This window comes from Hyperolius riggenbachi, chromosome 5, assembly GCF_040937935.1.
Source record: "Hyperolius riggenbachi isolate aHypRig1 chromosome 5, aHypRig1.pri, whole genome shotgun sequence".
NCBI lineage: Eukaryota > Metazoa > Chordata > Amphibia > Anura > Hyperoliidae > Hyperolius > Hyperolius riggenbachi.
The window spans coordinates 52,356,201-52,362,440 of NC_090650.1; positions in this window are offsets into that span (position 1 = coordinate 52,356,201).

Consider the following 6,240-nt stretch of genomic DNA (forward strand, 5'->3'; position numbering starts at 1 on the left):
TAACTGAATCCTCTTAAGGTGATCTCAGGATATGTTATATTAAGCATGAACAGTACATTTTATACACATTGATTTTACTGCAAGATTGGCACTACGAACTGGAAGGCTAAATTTGACCAATTTCATTATAAAGAGGTCCATTGTTTCAAAACAATTTCACGATTTACCATGATCACTGTGATCTGATAATATTTTAGATGTTGACTCATTCAGAGAGCTGGTGCAGGTGGATGAGATGGTGCAGAATCTCAGCATCAAAGTGAAAATGCTTTGAAGTCAATCCTCTCCTATCTGAAGTGCGAGAGAATTTAAGCCTGATCGAGACAATAAATATTACGTACCCCATGTTTCAGGGGCGAACATTCCTGGGGGTATACCTGGGTGGTCTCACTATGAATCCTGACCAGTTGCGTAGCTAAGGAGCTGTGGGTGCCTATGCAAGTTTTACATTGGGGCCCCCCAAGCACTCTATACATAACAATTGATACGGCGCACCAAAACCTGCCGTAGGCAACTACAGTGTCTGAGGTGCAAGAAGGGAATGGGGAACCGCTTGTTAATGATTACCACTATTCAAAGTATCTACAGAAGTTATAATTATGAGCACAGGACCAATAGAGAGTTAATAATGCAGTTAAGGGGGGGCCCCTCTGGCCCAGGGGCCCCGATGCGGTCGCAACCTCTGCAACCCCTATTGCTACGCCCCTGATCCTGACAGCACTGTGCAGAAAGTTAAAGCAATTAGGTTCATGTATTATCTGGGAGAAGACGACTCGAAAGACAAAGACAACAGTCCGCAATGGATTGGACAGTTCCTTAAATCCATCTCTGAGAATTTAGAAAATCTACAGCTGTGACTAAGGACCACATCGGTCCAAAACATGTAAGATGTTGGTGATTGCTGGTTGCTGGTTATTTTTTTTTGTACATGTCCATAATAAAGATTTCCACTTTGGACAAAGTGCGCACTTTCCTTTCTACATTGCTGCTTTATGGACTGGATGTCTGTGGTTAAAGGGGCACTATGGTTAAATAACTGGTTATGATGTCATTTAATATAAAATATGTGCAAGTGTAGCAATGTTTAACACATATATTGTGGCAGAAAAAAAGTCTCTTTCAATATTACATTACCCTTAGATAGAGATGAGTGGCGTCAGCAGAGGAAATTATCTGACGCCAAATCAGCACATACCATTGTGCAGTAGGAGGCAGCTTATCAGCTGTTTGAGCTGCTGTTTTAATCCCCCCTTTGATGTTTCAAGAGAGGATTCCTCCAACTCCTATAACGGCTCACTCTCGCTCACTCGTGCAGTTTTATTACTCATCTCAGCCGCCGTACGTCTCAGGACTTTGACATACGGCTCTGTTGAAAAAATGCTCCTGGCTGAGGCATCCCAGCTGGCTCAGGAACGGACACATTGTTGTCCGTTGCTGTGGAGACAAGCTCTCTGAGATGTATCTGTGTCCTGCATTCTTTTCATCAGAGCCGTATGTCAATGTCCTGAGACGTATGGCGGCTGAGATGAGTAATAAAACTGCTCCAGTGAGCCGTTATAGGAGTTGGAGGAATCCTCTCTTGAAACATCAAAGGGGGGATTAAAACAGCAGCTCAAACAGCTGATAAGCTGCCTCCTACTGCACAATGGTATGTGCTGATTTGGCGTCAGATAATTTCCTCTGCTGACGCCACTCATCTGTAACTAAGGGTAATGTAATATTGAAAGAGACTTTTTTTCTGCCACAATATATGTGTTAAACATTGCTACACTTGCACATATTTTATATTAAATGACATTATAATCAGTTATTTAACCATAGTGCCCCTTTAAACACCGTCCAGACTCCAGGAGAGAGAGCGGTATATCCACCACTGTTGTCATTTATAATAATAGTTGTGCAAACTACCGTATATACTCGAGTATAAGCCGGCCCGAATATTACAGTTCAAAACCATTTTTTCTTTGCATATTTAAAATCTAAAAACTACAAGGTCTTTTTGAAAAATTCTAAGGGGAAAGTTCCCAGTTCCCACTATCCCCTTAACATACCTTTGCTATTAAGAAAGTCTGCATGAAATGACGCGAAAATGACGCAAAATTGCAAAATTATGATTCCTGATTATGTTTACATGTGAAATTAATTACAAAATCACGAATTACGATGCAAAATTGCGATTATGCAAAATTTGTGCTCATCAATCATTTTGTTAGATACGTCCACAATAAAGATTTCTACTTTGGATACTTTGGCCCATATGCAATTCATTTTTTCACCTAAGTTATCTCTTGGGAGCTAATGTTCTTCTTCCCTTTAAACTGACTTTTCACCATTTTACAATTGCAAAAGTACCCAAAAGTGGGTGAAAAAATACTTTCAAATTTATTTTGAGTATTTGCTGATCCTTGCTGATGGTTTTAGGCCTCTTGCACACTGCAAGTGATTCCGATTCAGATTCTGCTTTTTAATCAGTTTTTACATCCGATTCAGATTCTGATTTGCAGTGTGCAGGGAGCAAACTGCAAATCGGAATCGGAATCGGATGTAAAAACTGATTAAAAAGCGGAATCTGAATCGGAATCACTTGCAGTGTGCAAGAGGCCTAAAGGGCATTTTATGACAAGTTGTAAAAATATCACCTAGGAGAATACTTGGGTTAAAAAAGTGAATTGCATGTGGGCCTTTGTGCAGATCTTCTTTTATACATTATTATAATTAATATTAATTTATAAAGTGCCAACATATTCTGTGCGATTCCTGCACCGTTTCCATTCACCATCGCCACATCCCTGTTCTTCCGTGATCGGAGTATGAGAATCCTCTTTTCTCAGCCCTGATCACTATTCCTGTTATGAATGGGAGTGAAATGCAGCTCACATAACCGCAAGGAAACTGTTACACACACTTTAGTTCTTATCTACTGTAAACAGCAGACAGTGAACTAAGTGTAATGCCATCTTGTGGTCAAAAATTAAAATACACCCAAATGCACCATAAGACACTGTTACATTCAAACATTTATTAAATATTTATTATTTTTTTTATCTCCTTCCACCCCTACCCCATAGTTACCAAAAAAATAAAACTTGTAAATTTTTTTTACAACATTTAAAAAAAACAACTACATAAATAATTACCTTTTATTAATATTTTATTACTTTTTAAATATGTATGTCATGAAGGTATATTATATTATAATTATTTTTATAGTATAAAAAAATACTAAACTGAAAAAATACACCTTTACTTCCAAATAAAATTTTATCACCATACATTTTACTAGGGACACAATTTAAACATTTTAGTAACCAGGACAAATGGGCAAATAATATTTTATTATTATTATTATTATTATTTACAATAAATAGGGATACATACATTGCAACAAGGGGTGACAGACAGAGAGGTAGCAAATGGTTATACAACATAGCACAAGGTTATACATACAACAACCAGGGTATAAAATGCGGTTTACAGAGACCCGGCAAAACAAGTACGAGTTAGTCCATGAGAAGGGTGTAATTGCCGGGGTAGTAAAATTAAGAAGGACACACTAAGCGATGGGGGAGGCCCTGCCAAGGCTTACAATAAGGTAGGACTGTGGAAAGGGTGATTGACAGAGAGTTAGAGAGAGGTAGATGTGGGGTAGGCCATTTTAAAGAAATGTGTTTTGAGGGCTTGCTTGAAGGTGTTGAAGGAAGGAGCGAGTCTGAGGGGGAGTGGAAGGGAGTTCCATAGGGTGGGGGCAGCTCTTGAGAAATCTTGAGAAATATTGAAATTTTATCTACAATAGCACATTTTATTTTTAAACTACAATGACTGAAAGTTGAGAAATGATGAATTTTTGCTTCTTCCCTGTAAAATTCATATAAAATAATTCTTAGCAAAAAGTACTGCCCAAAGAAAGCCTAGTTTGTCCTGCAAAAAATAATATATAGATCGTTTCAGTGTGATAAGTAGTGATAAAGTTATTGATGAATGAATGGGAGGAGCGAGATGTGAAAATTGCTCTGGTCTTGAAGGGTAAAAAAACCTGTGGTAGGGAAGTGGTTAATAGAACATTAATAGCAAAGAAAATAGTCCCATATTTTTATTCTCAGTTATATAGCTTTTCTTTATAACATTGTATCATTCTCTAATATTTGCAGTTTACAAATTACATTCTGTATTTTAAATGATGATACAGAGTAGGCTAATAACCTTTTGAACTTTCCACTGTAGTAAAACCTTAAAGAAACAAGAAACAGTGAGCCAGGTTGAGATAAGTGCCTCAGAAAATAGCACTGTAGCCTACCCAAGTTGCGTTGCAGAGCTCAGAGAAACTCCTTTGCATAAACAACAACTGAAGTTTCTTGATGCTTCCTGTACTGGAAACAATATGAGACTAATATCTTTGCTACTAATGTTCTATTTCTTAGCTGAACAACACATACAAATCATTATCTCATAAGTTTATTTTTTTCAATTCAGATACCCTTTAAAGCGGACCCAAACCAAACATTTTTTTTATTCAAAATATTTAGTCGCACCACTCTGACACATACAAAGATAAATAAACACTCCTTCAAGCCTATGAGCATTTCAGTGCATGCTTTTCACCCTTTTCTTTTCATAGCTAGGGTTATACTGGGGGCATCCATTAGCAATTCCTCCATTGCCAGACACCTGCTACTCCACCAGTCTGCCGGATTCTGTCCCGGCAATATAAAAGGAAGAGAGGGGGTTCCTCCAATAAATGTAAAATATTTTATATTTGTCATCATGCAGCTGAAAAAAGGCTGCTATTTATTATTATAATTTAGAAAATAGATTTTATTTCTGAAATCTTGTATTTTTAATTTTTTAAAAGTCTATGACATCTGTGGTTTATTTCATGTTAAAAATTTAAATATTTAATAGAAAACTAATAGTTTTTTTTTTTTTTTACCAAACTGCTTATTTGGAACTTGTGTTTTCCTGTCTATACTGTTTTTTGCAGTATTTTTGATAAACCGTGTTTAACTGCTTTTGGATGGCAATGATTGAAATCTATGCCCTGTTTGGGGGCTGTTATTCCTGCCAGGTTGTAGATTTCAAAGTAGTATATAGTGCCTCAATGCTACAATCCAATCAATAGTAGCACCAAGGAGTCAACCAGTCGACACCTGTATCCACCCAGGGTGCAGCTTCAGTCAAACAACAAAAAGACTGGGTCTCTACCTGGATTTCAGGCCGAGTGGCCAATGTTTATTGCCAGTAACACTGTGCAAAAGCACAACCTTTCAACCAGTGTGGGCTTTTTCAAGTGCCTTGGTGTTAGGGTGTAGATTTCACTTACTGCCACTGTGCGCTCTCGCTGCTTCAGCCGATAATCACTCTCTCCCTGCCGCAGCTTACTCGCCCTGCTCTCTGTATGACAGCAGAGCTCCGTGAGCCGGTCAGGAGCCAATTTTATTGGCTCCTAATCCTGTCATCAATGTGAGCCAATCTCATTGGCTCACATGGATCACACGGTCAGGAGATTGGCTCCTGACTGGCTCACAGAGCTCTGCCGTTATGGAGACAACAGAGTGGGTGGCCTGTGGTGATGGGTGTGCAGGGTGAATGGTGGTAGCGGCAATTCAGTCTCATCGGTATGTGTCGGGTTTCTGGTACCAGCGGTCTCTGGTCCTTAAGGGGTTAGAGATTGCTGGTACTGAAGGGGTTAAAAATAATTAAAATATTTAATGATCCAGATTCTATACGCCCATTTTTCCACAACTTTTTAGCTGACTATAATACTTTAAAAGTCATCTTACATCACAGTGGTGGCTGTCACAAAGACAGAAATGGAGGTGATTTAACCTTAGGAAAATACAAAAAAGAACTAAAATGTGACAATGATTCTAAGCATTCCCTGTGCTTCTCAAAATGTACAAAAACTCTAGTTCAGTACTTCTTAACCAACCCTGTTGGAGGTACAGAACCTCACATGTTTTATAGTGAATGTGTTGAACCCTTCACGGTCTGAAGGATAGATTTTTTTTCCAAATTCAAAACATAGATACAGTATTTATTTTTTTATTAGTGCAAGAAAGGAACCATGCATCAGTTGCACATAAAACCACTTCGTTCAAAGTACAAAACCAATAAAACATGAATGTCACACAAAAACATAATTCAAGGAATATTTACTGAACAGGACGGACACACACACACACACCTCTGCCGAACCCCTGAGACTGTCCTAATGAGCCCCTGGGGTTTGATCGAACACTTGTT